This window comes from Castor canadensis, chromosome 4 (assembly GCF_047511655.1).
Source record: "Castor canadensis chromosome 4, mCasCan1.hap1v2, whole genome shotgun sequence".
Classification (NCBI taxonomy): Eukaryota; Metazoa; Chordata; class Mammalia; order Rodentia; family Castoridae; genus Castor; species Castor canadensis.
The window spans coordinates 117,637,788-117,654,899 of record NC_133389.1 but is presented as its reverse complement, the minus strand read 5'-3'; the positions used below and the strand labels follow the sequence as shown (position 1 = coordinate 117,654,899).

At 32.7% G+C, this 17,112-nt stretch overlaps 1 protein-coding gene across 2 annotated transcripts in view; it reads left to right on the top strand.

Moving 5' to 3' along the window:
- Fign (fidgetin, microtubule severing factor) overlaps positions 1 to 17,112 on the top strand; it is a 376,464-nt gene that overhangs the window by 293,282 nt on the left and 66,070 nt on the right. The gene's annotated exons all lie outside the window — the stretch shown is intronic.

Here is a 17,112-nt window from a genome sequence, read left to right as displayed (position 1 = left end):
TCTATTAAAGTATTTAAGGTCTTTTTGCATTTTGTAATTTTATAGTATATACAGCAATTTACAAACATGCAGACGCATACATACGTATGATATGTTTGCATATATGTGCAGGTCTCTATGTGTATGTATGTTTATATGTGCATGTATCTATACTTTAAACCAATATATAGCCCAAATCACACAAATATTTCAGGATTGTTGAAATTTTGCAAAGTCAACACATTTGTGAGCCAGCCAGCCTTGCTTATAGAATCACAACTACTAAATTTCCTCCAACCTCCCGCAAATACAAATTATCTTATCAATTCTATCACAGTACATTAATATGACCTCTTTGAACTTGATATATGTGTACTCTTTTGTGACTAAATCCTTTCACTGATAATTTTGTTGTGAGATTCATTCATTGACATGTTGCAGTAATTTGTTCATTTGCATTGCTATATAATTTTCCACTACATTCTCATGACAACTACAGTTATCCAGCTTACTCTGAATGAGTAGTGCTGCTTGGACATTATTACACATGTCTTTTGTTATGTATACGCACACAGTTTGGGGAGAAATGTGTTTGCTGGCATAAGGTATGCATGCACTTAGGTTTAGTAGATACTCTCAGTGGCTTTCTGAGATGTACCATAAAAGTTGTGGTTGCTCAACACTTGGCACTGTTATTTGTTACAACATTAGATTTTCTGGTGCTTATGCTCTTGTATGTAATTTTGATTTTATTTTGCATTACCCTGATTATTATCAATATTAAGGACATTTTGTTATGCTCATTGGTTCTTTGGATATCCCTTTTTGGAATCATTTTTTTGTGGCTTTCCTCCATTATGTATTCTTTATTATTTTTTTCCTGTGGTCAATTTTTGGGTTAACTGTGTACATAGCTGTATGAATAAAATGTATGTTCTATGAATTCTCTGAGTAGCTACTTATATTTTCTTCCACTGAAGGTCTTTTTTTTTTTTTTTTTTTTTTGGTAGTGGAAGCTTACTAGACAGGTGCTCTACCACCTGAGTCAGCTCTTTTTGCTGTAATCATTTTTGGGATAGAGTGTAGTATTTTTCCTAGGCCAGCCTGGATTGCAATCCTCCTATCTATACTTCCCCCATAGCTGGGATGCCAGGCACATGCTACCATGCCCAGCTATTGTTCAAGATGAGGCCTCACTAACTTCTTGCCCAGGCTGGCCTTGAGCAACAATCCTCATCTCTACCTCCTGAGCAGCTAGGATTTCAAGTGGGAGCCATTGCACCTGGTCAAGGTTTGTGTTTTCACTCTCTTCATGGTAGTGGATTTGTACTCAGTTTTTAATGAAGTGAAAATCTAGTTTTCCTTTAGGGTTATTATCTTTTATTATATTTAATAAGACTTTAGTTAGGTTCATAAAGCTATTTACCTATGTTATCTTTTACTAGCTTTATTGTTGTGTCTGCCACATTTAGTTCTAGAATTTATCTAGAATTTATTTTTAGTATTATGAAACAAGGACCAAGGTATACATATATTTTCTCAACTGCATATCTAATTATTTCTGTACCTTCCTTCCTCTTTTCTCTATTTATTGTAAATCAGGTAGCTATATTTATGTGCATTTGTTTCTTCATTCTATTTTCTTCTATATTCCAATAACACACACTTTATTACTGTGCCTTTAAAGTAAGTCTTAGAGCTGATAATGTAGATTCAACAGCTATATTCCTCAAGATTGCCTTGCTATATTTAGCCTCTTGAATTTCCATAAAGATCATCTTATCAATTTTTACATAATAACCTATTGGATTTTTATTACATTGAATTTGAAGTTCAATTTTGGGGAGAAATGGAATCTTTATAACACGGAATTGTCTAATCTACGAATATGGTACATCTGTAAGGAGTTCCTGCTCCTTCTCTTTTACACTGACAATGTCGGGTGTTGCCCACCACTGAAGACTGTTTGTCAGAGAAGCTATTGCTGCTCCTGGTTCACCTTACTGAAGATCATCAATGGGATGGGGAAGGGGTTGAATTGACCTAGGACAGAATGTACTACTTTCCATGGTTCTTTCTCAAATTTCTAGAGTTTTTAAGCATAGATGCTCCTCAGATTGTCATGTTCCTTATGTGTTTTCTGTAGCCTTGAAGGGCTTGTTCTTTGCACAGCTTTTGAGATGATTTTTGGAAAGGTAATTTGCCAGTTTACTTTCTCACTCATAAGCAGAAGTCTTAATGATTTCTTTTCGAAGAATATGTTCATTTAATTGAAGTAGTCAAATTTGTTTCAAATTTGTTACATTTCTGTTGTGATACTTGTGATAATTCCAGCAACTATTTCCATTTTCCCCTATCATTCTAGTTTTTCTTCATCATACTGTCTAGCTTAAAATTTGTAACATTTATTTATTTTAATTTTTTTTGTAGTGTGGGGGTCAAGCCCATCTGAATTCTTTTAAAACAAATATTTTCTTTGTTAATTTTTCTATTGTCCATGTTTTCTCTGTAATTATTTTTCTAATTTTATTGTTTTCTTTTTCTTTATTTTGGCTCTCTTACTAGGTTGTTGAGGATCAGGTTCAGATAATTTATTTGTGTACCTTTGTTCTTTTATGTTGTACAGCTAAGATAACAGATTTCTATAATGAAAGCATTCAATGTACCTCATACTATGAAAAGTCAGCTTTCCAAGAATATTTTATGTACAGGTATATTTAATTTCTATAGCAACTTCTTCTTTGATTCAAGAGTTATTTACTATTTTATAGACTGATTTTCTAATTTGGGCTATTTTCTAGTATTTTTGTAACATATTTATAACTTACTTTCACTGTGGTCAGTGATTTTCTAATTTGGGCTATTTTCTAGTATTTTTTTAACATATTTATAACTTACTTTCACTGTGGTCAGAGTACAATTGTTCAGTTACTCTATATTACATAACAGATAATTTGTTAAAATGTCTAGGCACATTAACACAACAGTTAACTTGAAAAAAATGTGTGTCCTGTCATTTTTTGAAAGATATTTTTTGTTAGTTCTATACTAAGAGTAAATCTGCAAATATGATTGTGAAGTTTTCCATTTTTCTTTTTAGTCTGTAATGTTTTCCTTTATATATACTAAGGCTTTCCTACTAATACATACTAAAATTAGAATTGCTTCATTTTCACATTGAAGTGACTCTTTAATGTTTATGAAATGTTTCTGTTAATTTCTAATTATGTCTCTTAACTATAAGCTTGCTTTGCATGATAGAATAGCTGTACTATCCTTGTTCTGTTTTTTTGTTTTGTCTTGTGTGTGCATGTTTGTGTTTTACTTTGGATATTTATATTCCTAATGAGAAGTCAATAACACATAGTTGGGTCCAGTTTCTTATATAGTCTGATATTTTTGTTTTTAATGTGTATTTCATGTTCATTTGTGTTTAAAATTATCACTGAATTTGGGGGCTTTAATTGTGTTTCTTTGTTAGATTTTTATTTGCGTATTCTTTCATTGATCTTTTAATAGTCCTCTTATTTATCTTTTAATAGTTGTAATGTATACACTGACTAGGATCTGCCTTAAATGAAATACTTTTACCATATTGCAGAAAATGAAAGGGCTTTAGAACACTTAATCCCACTTACCTCTCTTATTTCTACATATCTTACAATGTCACAGTACCTTTTTATATTATTTAAAGTAAGAATTGGTAAACTATGAACCATCGGTCAAATCCTATCCGATATCTGTTCTTTTTTTTTAATGACATGAGCTAAGACTGTCTTTTACAATAGTAAATGGCTGAAAACAATAAAAAATACATTTAAGAAAATTATATGACTTTTGCATTTCATTGTCCATACATAGTACTTTTCTTTTTTTGAAAAGCATGATGCACTATCTTCCATAATGGCAGTGGTCACTGCCTTGAAAACAGAGACCAAGTGCTCACCACTGCAGCTGCTCAGTATTGCTGCTCAGAGTGCAGTGGTGCAGTGCTAACTCAACAGAGGTGTAATTGCAACACACATTTCCATATGGCAATAATTTATTTAGTTTTTATATAAGTGCAGACCACCATGAAAGAAGAAGAAAGAGAAAAGTGGACTCCAGTGCCATGTTTCTACGGCACAGTGTAGATTATTATTATATTATTTATTGTATCAAATTGGATGACAAAACATTGTGTTTCTCAGCAGTGACACTATAGCTGTGCTACAAGAATACAAATACACTGGCATGACAAGACCCAGCACTCATTCACAGTCTGCACAGATTACAGGAAAGCAACAGTAAGAAAAACTAGATATTTTAAAATAAAATATTTAATACAAATGAATTCTTTACATTTAATAGTCTATGACCAAAGTAAGCTATTATTTATTTATTCATTATTCCATTTTTATTAGGATATATTCCTTGCACAGAGATGATTCATTGTGACAATTCCAAATAGCTTTACGTTGTACATTGGTTAGATCATCCCCATAAAGTAAGTTTTTGAGCATCACATTAGTTAGCCAAGAACTGCACAAGTAATCACAAATTGGCCACAAATGTAATTTGCTTTTTTTTTTTACTATTGTTTAGTAAATAATAGTAAAAACTATTCCATGTATGCATAGTGTATTTTGAACATATTTACCCCTTGTATTATATTCCCTTATACTCCTTTCCTTTATTTAAAAAATATTTGATGACTTTCTATATGCTATCTCCATACATACATATGTAACAAACTATATATGTAACATAATATGATCCTCTTCAACCCTCCATTCTCTTTTATTTCCCTTCCTATTTTGCTGTTTTAAATGTTTTTCAGGTATTTTCTGATGGATTTCGTTGTTTGTGTTGAAAAATTGAACGTTTTTTTATTACTATTGTTTTGCAGGTAATAATTTTTTCTTTATCTACTTTTAAGAATTTTTCTTTGTCCTTTATTCTTAAGTTTTAATATAATGTGACCAGGTATGACTTTCTTTGTAATTATACATCCTTGAGTTAGCAGACATTCTTATACGTGTTTGGAAAGTTGTTACACAGCATTTCTTGAATATTATGTCTTTTTTTTAACTGCTTTTCTCCTTCTTACATTCCAGCTACATGTGTGCTAGATCTTATCTTCATAATCTGCTGCTTCTTATGTTCTTACATATAAATATGTTTCTTCATTTTTCCTTTAGTGCTTCATGTTGGAGTCTCTGTGTTCTCTGTGTTCTCTATTGGTGTGACTAATCTGCTACTAAATCCATGTCTTAATTTCTTAGTTTTAATTGTCATGTTTGTGCTTTAGAATTTCTACTTGATTCTTTAGTACAGATTTATGATCTATGATGAAACAATCCATTTTGTCATATTATTTTTGTACTTATTGATATTAGTATCACTGGCCTCCATTCTCGTTTGCATGAATGGACAAATTTCTCAAGAAGACAATGTGATTTCAAATGTTTTCCTTAGGAAATAAGCCACCCAATTTCCAATTACTGTGATTATTAATTTTCTCAAAATAGTGTGTGTGTTTTATTCAGCTTTTGTAGTTGTATTCAGGAAGTTTAGCAATATGAAATAAGCTATGTCAAAGCTATCCCATTTCAGGGCTCATACTTATCATTTGACAAACATTGTGAATAAATTAAGTACTCTACTAGATTTAGAAGTTGTGGCTTTCCTAAAGCCACATTGGCACCTAGAAAATCAATCAAGAAAATAGCTTTGGTAAGTTCAGGCAAGATATATAATCTTTTGGATACAAAATCTAGTTTGGATCAGGGTAAGTATCAGAAAACCATGCACAATACTATTGAAGTTTAGACCAAAGCCATCTGAGTACTTCAAAACACTAGAAGTAAAAACAAATTTCACAAGATAGTCCTCATACATACAGTGCTCCCATGACCTGAAAGAGTAATATTTTTAGTTTCTGGGTGGTACATATTAACTTTATTGCTTTTTGTTCTTATCATTGGTCTCTTCCATACCAATCAGTTTTAATCTTGAATTAGTAGATGACACTTAAATCCTGTCCTTAACAATCCTTAGTTATGAAATCAAACTGTGATTGTGTACTCTTTTTCTTTTACTCTTAATAGATGCAGCATCAATTTGTACAAAAACAGTGATACAGACATCTGTAGCTAGCATGTATGAAAAGGTTCAAGAGTTTTTCTCTACCATAGAGAGATGTCTCTGATTAAGAATATGGAATAATTTACAGGTGTTAGTGTTCCTGCATTACTGTTAAAATGCTACTGAATTAGTCATCTGTGGAACTACAGAAAGGGCTGTGTTGGAAATGTGTGCACCTGTCTGCAACCTGCTAAAAGATGTATTGAAGATGCAGTTATCCAAAACTGTTCTAAAAGCAGGAATTGGAAAGATTTATCTCTTTCCATCCTTCTTTCTTTTTCCTCTGTATTCAGCATCTTCCTCAAACATGAACTAAAAATGTCTTTTTTGGATTAGTCATTTTACATAGGAACTAAGATTGAGTTTAAAGTGCTAGCTCTTAAGTGAAAGGCAATGTTTTATTCATTATAGCATCCTACCCCAAATATATCCAGCAATTAATTATATCTTTATCTGTTTTTATAGAGTAAAAGAATAAAGAAGTGACAGTCAGCAGTTTTAAGAAATACAAGTTAAAGGTGTCCTATCATTTAAAATGATATATCACTTTGGAAAGAAAATTTAAAACTGGCATATGCAATCTAAAATTAAGTACAGATTTTTGAATTTCAGGCTACAAGGCTAAAAAGATCAAAGGAAAGTCTTTATAGTACTTTGGAATTTTATATAATACTTCCCAGGAGGTCATTTACTCTCATAATTTAGTCTGACTTATTTTGGCTTCAGGTCTATTAAAAATGAGCAGCAAAAATTGAGACCTTTTTTACTTTAATTTTTAACAGCAGCTTGTCAGTAAAAAAGAAAGGTGTTTGAAAGAGGATCATCTAATATTGTCCTAATAGCTTTCAAACCTTCTGTGTTTTTAAGTGTGATTGAGGGAGAAACTTACCTTGAAATGTCTATATTTTAACTGTTCTGTGAAGAAATATTGTATTAAAGCTTACGTATTATTCAAATGCAGATACCACCTCCTACGAAGACTATCATCGTTATAGCTTGGCTAAGGAAGTTTTAGGTGCTAAGAGGATTGAGTGTGGTAGTAGTCTTTTCTTACTTTTTCTGCTCCAGGTAATCGAGTTCTGCTAATATGAATTCAGATGATTATTGAATATTTGAATACGTAAAACAAAGAGCCAGGTAAATATTTCTCTTTTTCTTTTTTTTTTTCCTTATGGTTTCTTCCCCTTATGCTTTTCTTCCTTCTTAAACTTTCTCTCTTGCCTCACTTTGTCATTCTCCCCTCTTTTGCTTTCTCCCCCTCCTTCTTCCTCTCTTAAATAAACACATATCAGGAAAGATAAACTAATTTTTAAAAATCAGGGTCTACTGTACTTCAGTGGGAATTGGAAAAGGGGTCTTTCTATGTCCATGAGTTTCACTGTGCAGGTCATTTTACTTACCTAGTATTAATTTTCCTCATTTGAAAAATAAAGCATTTTCATTTGATGAGATTTGACTTCTCTTATATACTTGAGCCCATTCTGAGCGTGGCTCTGGAATAGTGGTAATCACTGTTTAATAAAGAAGAATCTTACAAAGAAGTGTTCCTCTTCTCTTACCTTTGGCTAGAAAACTGTCAAAAGGTTACTTGAATTATACCAATAATTTTAAGTAAACTTTCTATAAAAGTTTTCATCAGAGCATTTTCACCTACTTCAAGGATGGCAAATGTACATGGGCTCATCACATGTGACTAACCTAGAGTCCTGTGCTGTGAATGATTTTGACAAGGAGTCCAAAGAGGACTATGAACTTTGGGCAGTGGCTTCCATTGGTGAGGAAGAGTTAGGTGTGGCATACCTGCTACTTATTTGTTTTCTCTGACTCTCCCCACCCCCCATCAATACTGTGGAAGATGCACTACTGGTAAGTCCTTAGCATAGAACTAGCTCAAATGAAATAAAATATAAGGGATAAGCAAGGCTTTTGTAACTGTTTTTATACAGAGGTGACACCCAAAATTACAACCTTTATAAATTTATAAGTTTCTAATACTTGTCAGTCTTGGAATTATTACAGTCTCAAAAAGTACATTTATTTTTGGGCACTTTGAACACATTCATAAAATGAAGCACTATTTTGTTAAACAATTTAAGAACCTTTGCACATTTTCTCTGGTTTTGTTTTTAACAGATTTTTAAGGAGTCTCTCTACTTACTGACTTACTGAAATTCTCATATCTTAAATAATTCTACTTTAATCTCTTTTTAATGTATCTCTACAAATCCTATTGGTATTTTCCTCTGGGTAACCCTAAGAAAAACATTCATTACTTATTCACCAGTTTTGGTTCTCTTTCCATTTACTTTGGCTAGAAAACTGGCAAATGTGTTACTTTTCTCTCTCCATTAAAAAATTTTTATTAGAATATATTTGTTGTATAGAGGGTATTCACTGAGACAATTCCAAATAGGCTTATATTGTACATTGGTTAGATTTTCTTCACCATCTCTCCCTTGACACCCTCCCTGCTTTACTTCAAGTAATTGTTCTATTCCGTATAGGTTTCCTTTTTTTTTTCTGAATCAAATCAATATGAGTTGGAGTTAATATATCCCCTTTCTGAAACTTCATTATGTATTTTTGAAGAATAAGTTCATTATTTTACATAACCACAATGTAATGACCAAAATCAAGAAAATAAACATTGATATAATTATTATATAGAATCTCAACTCAAATTAAATGTACTTTATAGCATTTTTGTATTTTGCTGGGAATGTTTGAGAAGTGAGTGAAACATAGAGCATGTAGGAAAAGAATGAGAAAATTACCAAAGCATGCCCATGACTAGGCAAGAGCAGATGTTATTTAGTACACAAGTCACAGGGTTGGTTATGAGACTTAGTAGGATAATGGATACAGATGAAACTGGATTGATTCCCTTGGTGATGGAAATTTCTATGCTTCTCTTCTGTTACTGATATCTACTTATATAACTAAGAAGCTGAAATTGGGGAAAAGGGAGGAAGTATCAAAGGCTTAAGGAGGAGGGGAAAGTATTAAATAGGTATCTATTAGAGTAAGGCAAAGACTGAATTAGTACACGTGTTGCTTGAGAGTAGCATTAGAGAACACTTGAGGTTAGTGTTCATAAAGGTCAAGTAAGACTGCTTAGCATGATTGAATATTTTCTTTCAGGCATTTTGATTTTATGGGTAAAGATGCAGAGTTAGGAAATAGTTTTTTTTTTAATTAACCAAGGCTGATATTTTGACTGATGTGGCTGTACAGTGAAACAGCAGAGGGCCAGGGAGTTAAGTGTGTATGTAAAGGGAGTAATGATGAAAAGTTACCATGTATTTAAACTGGATACGTAAGCATATGAGGACATTCACTGAAAACATCAAATGACATCTTCATCTAGCTGGACCTTGGAAACATGTGATCCATTTGACACTGTGTACATTTATGATGTAATTGTTACCAGGCATTATGGCATTTGAATGTAATCCCAGCTAAGGCAGGAGAATGAGGAGTTTAAGGCCAGTCTGGTCCACATAATGACACCCTGTCTCAAAAAAAATGAAAAGAAAAAAGAAAGAGAAAGCAAACATATAATGTAATTATTAAGCAGACTTTTAAAAAAATTCACAAATTTATATTGGTTTCTGATTTTATTGATAAAATAAGTATATTATTCTTAATTATGGATTTAATAGGTTCATGCCTGTCTAGGAGTTTTTGGGAGTGAAGTCCTTTCTGTGCTCTCTCTTTTGGAAACCATTGGAATATACATTTAAGATTTTCAGTTAATTTTTGAATGTAGAGATTCTGAATTGAACCGTAGATGTTTTACTACTGTGCAACTTTATTTGGAATTTAAACATTAACTTTTCGTTTTGATCATTATGGACATTGATAAAAAACCAATTATCTTCCTATCAGGATATACCTGATTTCAGTTTCCTATGGTAGTACAAGAAAACAAAGGGAAAAGGTCATGCTGTAATTTAAACTTTAAATCTGTGATCTTCTGCCTAATTTACTGGGAACTTATCTCAGTTCTACTTTAGTGGCTTCACCAATTATGAGGCTGAGCGCTGTGTGTCAGAAACAAACACATTGGAGATGCTGAACTTGCTGCTCACAGCTTTTCCTGTGTTATAATATTAAGTATAGAAAGCACACCAGGAAAAATATTATCTTTCACAAATACAATGATTTGGGTTTGTTCCTATTCAGAAGACGTGTTGAAAATGCTTTAGGATATTATACATTGATTTCTTTCAGTCTGCAATAGCTAATCCCCCCTTTTGGATTGATACAAGTAGTCAAATCACTCCCAAATCTTCAGGAAATGAAAGCCTAGATCACTAATCACTGCATGCACACTTCACTTTAATATTTCATTCAGCTTTGATAGAAGATTATAATGGAAGATATTATGAAAGGGCACCACTACAATTGTACTCAGTGGGCCATGTGTAATATCTGAAAGAACATCATCTCTGTGGATACTTCACAAGATGTAGTTGTTAGATGAAGAATAAATGTTAAACTAGATTCTTCCAGTCATCCAATCAAGTACATTTATTATGTGCCCTGTGTGCGCAAAAATTTGTATTGAATGTATAGTTTGGTTTCTGACATTATTCTTAAACTATGCTCTTGGTGTGTGTTAAGCAGGAATGAATGGATATTGCTAATAAAATAAAATAAAGACAATTTTCCCAGTTTCTAGAAGAAAGCTAGTGCTTAGAATTTCATCAGCTTCATTTTTCCCCTGCTAGCTTTTCTTAAATGTTTGGTGCTTGCTACTGGTTGTTTATACTTGTAACCTATTTTAAATAGTTTCAAAATTATTTAAACTTAATATGATTTTATTATATGTCCTTCTGGGAACAATGTCATGATCATGATTATTGAACATCCTCTTTGTCATCAAACAAGTTAGAACACCAATGTAACTTAATATGCCTTAGAAATGAAACGTGATTAATACGTTCAGCCTAGTGATTAACATGATTAATACAATCAGCAGTTTAGACACTTGCCTAATATATAAATATCTAAAATATAAGCATGAACTTTGTGAGAATTAATGTAGTGTTTTAAGTAAAGAGTGGAAATAGGTTAGATTCCAGGAGGATTTGACTTATTTTGTTTTCACTTAAAGTCTTCATCTTCTAGGGAATGAAGTTAAGTTGTGCCTATTACTTTTTTTAAAAAAATTTTTAGTATTCATTTATTCACATGTGTGTACATTGTTTGGATCATTTCTCCCCCCGTTCCTCTCCCCCACACTCTTCCCCCTCCCCTCTCACTTCCAGGCAGAACCTGTTCTGGCCTTATCTCTAATTTTGTCTATTACTTTTTAATGCCAATCGTTTCTGACAACTGCATCAATTCATCTGTAAACTGAGGCTATGCAGAATATGTAATTAACCTGTTTTAATTTTGTCAATTAGTATTAGCTCAGAATTTAGTAATAGAAACTCTTATTGAACACATGCTTTGTGTCAGATACTATGTTATACATGGAGTGGTTCCTTAAACTTCACAGTTACCCTGCGGAAAAGTTACTTAATTACTTCTTTATTCAGAAAAGGAAGTTGACTCACAAAAGTGAAGTAAACCATTTTAGGCAGTTACTATATGACAGACCAGAGATTTGAACTCAGGCAGTTAGGATACAGAGTATGGTTCTTGACAGTACTGACACTACTTTTTTTCTTGCACTGTTTTATCAGTATACATTGACAGTGCAAGAGAGTTTCATTGTGATAACTCCATAGATACATACCATGTACTTTGGACAAGCTCACCACCTCTATTATATTTTTTAAAAACATTTAAGGATGTTATACTATTTAGTATGTCTTTAGTTGTAAGTACCACCCTCAACTAAACTGGTGGAAACAATAACTAGAATTTACTGGCTCACATAATTAGACTAGAAATACCACATGCTCCAGGGAAGGCTTGATTTATTGGCTTAGTGATGTCACTAAGAACCCAGTTTCCTTTGGTCTCAATACTCTGTTTTCCTAAGATGGATGTCAGCAGCGTCAGAGGAAAATTCTTCCTTATTCACATTCAGCAAGCAAAAGAGCATCTTGGTCTTAGTGTTTCTTGTAAAAGTCTTGAGAATCAATCTGAATGATTAGGTTTAAGTTGTTGGCTGCTCTGAATCAATCACTGTGGTCCAGGAGATGAAATATTCTGCTAGTTAAAGGTGGATCGCAAGTGCTTCCCTGAAACCGCAGAATCCTCAAATGGGTTTCTGATGATGAAGGAAATGGATACACTAAAGGCAACTTACAAATATAAACAATATAAGATTTATATATTCAAATGTTTAAATTGTACCAGCAGTTTGCTAGGTACTCTATACATATAATCTTTTTATAGTAGGACTAGGATTTGAACTCAGGGGTTTGTGCTTGCAAAACAGGTATTCTACCACTTGAGCTACACCTCCAGTTCATTTTGCTCTTATTATTTTGGAGATAGGGTCTCTGAACTATTTGCCCAGGCTGGCTTCCAAACAGTCCTCCCAATCACAGCCTCCAATTACCTAGATCATAGATTTGAGCCATCGACTATCATCTATCATATATCTCTCTACTTAATATCTTCCCATGAGAATTAATCATTGACCTGAGAAAGATGCTATACAGAGTAGATTTGATGGGGAAGGGAGAGCAAAGTTCAGAGTATCTATACTAAAATCATTTTGGCAGGATGCCACGTAAATAGTAATTACTATTGAAACCAAATTTTATCCAGAAGATTTGATTCTGTAGACATTTGGAGCACAAAACACAATGGAGAAAATAACATTGCACATAAAATTATTTTCTTTCAAATCTGACAAACTAATGTTATATGTTATATGAATAAATTTTCCTTAGTACCATTTTTGCATTTTTCCATACTCTTCTAGGAAATAAAAATTTTTTCAGAGATATGGAGCTTGCAAAGACTGTAATCTGAGAAATCTCAATGCCAAGGTTATATTGGCAGCTTGTGATGTGGAGGAATGAAATTCTTGTCCAAAGGAGATATATGCATGCTTCACGTTCTCCTATGCTTAAAAAGAAACACCATAAGAAAAGCCCACCTCTGGATTCTCATGTCAAGGCTAAACCATTTACAAAGTACAGTAATAAACATGCAAGTGGAAGAACAGACAAAAAAAAAGATAAGTGAATTCTTTGGCACTACTACAGTTCATGGCATCCTAAACTGAAATCATCACTCATCCATCTCAATGTTATGATGTATGACATAGACAGTCTTGTTGAACCCAGAAATTGTGAAAGAGAAAATGACCTTCCTATATTTATGTATAAAGGCTCTCTCCTTTATGTCTAATGTTTCCATTTCAAATCAATTGTGGTGATCTACTTGAATTAACTGTAGTGTTTCATAGATTTATACAATATGAAATAAAAATACTTCATCTAATATACATGTGAATCATTGAATTTTTTAACTTTTTTCCCATCTGCCTAAAAAATATAAAGATATAATTAATCCTTAAAATCTGAAATTTCCAAGTAGGATTTATCTTTTGATATAACAATTGAGAAAAATACAAAGAGAAAAATATTTCAAATCAAATTTTTTTATATTCTTAATTTTTAAAATAAGCTTTTTTAGAGTGGCTTTAAATTTACAGAAAATTGCAAAGATACAGAGTTCCTATATATCTTATACCCAGTTTCTCATATTGATGTCATTTCATATTAGTAGGCACATTCATTATACTTAATAAACCAATATTGATATGCTATTAGCTAAAGTCTATGATTTATACGGGTATCCTTAGGTTTTTTAAAGAAGCTTTTTATTTTAGAACTGTCCAACATATACAGAATTGTTTTGAAATAGTACAGAGAATTCACATAAACTCCACCAAGAGTTTTTTTTATTATTCACATCTTAAATTAGAATTATACATTTATCACAACTAGTGAAACATTCTGAATGCAATATTATTAATTAAAGTCCATACTTTATTCAGATTTCTTTGGCTTTTCCCTTCTGTGCTGTTCTAGGATCCAATCCAGGATATCACATTATATTTTAGTCATCATCTCTCCTTGGGCTCTGCTTAACTGTGAGTTTCTCATATATTCCTTGTTTTAATGACCATAACAGCTTTGAGAGCTATTAGTAGATATTTTGTAGGATGTCCTTCATTTGTGGTTTTTTTCTGCTATTTTTCTCATGATTGAGATGGTTCATTGAGTTTGGGGAGGAACACCACAGAGATAAAATGCTATTCTCATCATGTGATCGTAAGATGACTTATCAGTGTTGATGTTAACAGTGATCACGTAGCTAAGGTAGTGTTTGCCATGTTGCTCCACCGTAAGGTTACTATTTTCCCCCTTCCTTTTCGTACACGTTTTTTGGAAGAAAGTTGCTATTCCCAGTCTGTACTTAAGCAGTGTTAAGCCCTGATCTATCTCTTCAAGTGCACAGTAGCTATATATATTGCATGCATTTCTTCCACATGGAAGATTTGTCTCTTTCCTCTTATTTATTTTTATGTATATATATTCATATTTTAAAATAAAATAATTTATATTAAACTATAATTATATGGAACTAACAGAGTATTGCTGTTTTGTTTTTCTTATACTTTCCTTGTTTCCCAAAATTTTATTAATATTTTGACAAGATTGTCTACTAACTTATACACCTAACACCAATCCCTGCATTATTATGGGAGACAAAAGTTGAAAAAGATTGACTTTGCCTTGAATTGAAATAATAACCATATCAAGTTAACACAAGGAGGTAAGTGGAGAAAATTATGAGAAACACAGACTAAAGGGTAAAGAGTTCAGGTAAAAGATTAATTATGGATAAGAATACCAGAAAAGACTTAGTGGAGGAGGTACCACTTCACTTGGGTTTTAAATAACTGGTAGGATTTGTGATTATGGAATGTGAGCTCAAGATAATACAGAGTTCACTGCTGGGATTTTATTTTCTTTGGGGTCTCTTTTTTTTTTAATCTCTCAGATACCTTTAGGTACTTATCATCTGCCTGTGTTTAAATATATATTTATTGGCCTCTGCTTGTGATTCTTTTGATTCTCACTATATACTTTGTTCCTTCAATTACTGGTCTCATGCTGAGGATTGCAGAGCTCTCTATCCACATGCCTACAAAATATCTCAACAGACATCTGAACATCAGTATGTCAAAAATAACTTTCTGCTCATATTATTAGACATATAATAATACCTAAAATAATTTACTCTATTTTTGGAAATACTGTTGATTGAGCCCAGGGCATTACACATGCTAGGCAAGTGCTCTGCTACTGAGGTTCATCCTCGTTCTTTGTTTTTGTGAGATAGGGTCTCACTATACAGTTTAAGCTGAACTTTAACTCCCTATGTAGCCCAGGCTGGCCTCAAACTCTTGATTCTCCTGCTTCTACCTTCTGACCATACCACCAAACCTGGCAATAATTTACTTTTGAATAAAATATTCTTGAATTTGAGTGCAGATTCTATTATACTGTACCTTACAGACTTTGGGCCAGTTACTAAGTCTAAACCTGACATTTTCTCATCCTAAGTTGTTGTGCCTACTTGAATTATATGAAAATTGAGGGAGTTAATAGATAATTATGCTCTCAATGCTGATTTCTATTATTATCCATATGATTTTGGTAAAGGATGGCACCATTTTCTTGGTCATGCAAGTTCCAAAATTAGCAATCATCACCCAAAGGAAACTGTAGCATCATTTTGTACAGTACCTTCAATTTTGTTATCTAAATTTCTCTCTTTCCTATCCTCTCTTCTCGATCTCTATTTACTACTTCCTTAGTCCAGGCCTTCTTCCTCTAATGGCAGTATTTTACAGCTGGTATCCCTGCTTTAATTTATACTCAACATTATTTCCAGAGTAGTGTTCCTAATATGCAAATATTATTTTTCTCCTCTGCTTTAATCAATGGTTCTACATTATTTAGGATTTGAAATTCAAACTCTTTAGTATGATCTGGAATCTGCCATAACCTCCTTCATTATTTCTAATGAATTTCCGGTCCTAAACACCATAGTTTTCACTAACTCCTCTGTGTATTCCACTAGCTTTTCTTCCCAACATTTCAAACTCATTTGCACATCTTCCTCTTGGACACTTTGCATGCAATGTCTTCCTTACTCATACTGCAATAGGGTAAGCATTTTCTTACCTCTCAAAAAATCTCTTCAAGTGCCTTCCAAAACAGACCCAGCAAATTTTGGGAAGCCACTACAGACTTCATGTGCTGGTATCCTAATACCTTAACTTTTGCATTTATTTATTTACAAGTCTCTCTCTCCCAGTAGGCTACACATTGATTAAAGGCATTGACATAGCATTTAATTTTGTGTTTAATATCAGATCCTAGAAAAGTGTGTGGCATGTATCAGGTATTTGATAAAGCCTTGTATCACTTATTTAATAAATTCATGATCAGATAATCAGTTATTCATTTCATCACACTTCTTTCCATTCATATTAATTCTTTAGATCCTATCTATTACCAAAACACATTGCTTTGCTAGGGAGAAGTTTTCACTGAAAGCTCAAGATAATTCTGGATTGTTCATCTGCCAGATCATTTATGTTGGTGATATGTAACACTGTTACTAGTACTAATTCCATGAAACTCAGCTCCATATACATCTTCATATAGAGCACTTCTATCTAAGGTCACCATTTGTTTTTCTAAACTAGGTTCCCTTCTTTGTCAAAATATCTCCACCTGCGTTGATGGTGTCCTCATTTCTCTGACATATACTTTGGAAAGAAAAATTACTTAGGATTTTCTTCCACCTGATGCAGAACTCAATAATACATATATATTTGTTGAACAAAGCTAGCGAATGTAGCCAGTATCTTCCTAATTTAGCCTATCACTAGGTACACCTCAATGCTATTACCCATTTATTAAGAAATAAAAGGAAGACAAAAAAGCATTTAATTTTAATTGCCTCTGATGTTGACCATATTGTCACTTTTTACTGGATCGCTGTGACTGCCCA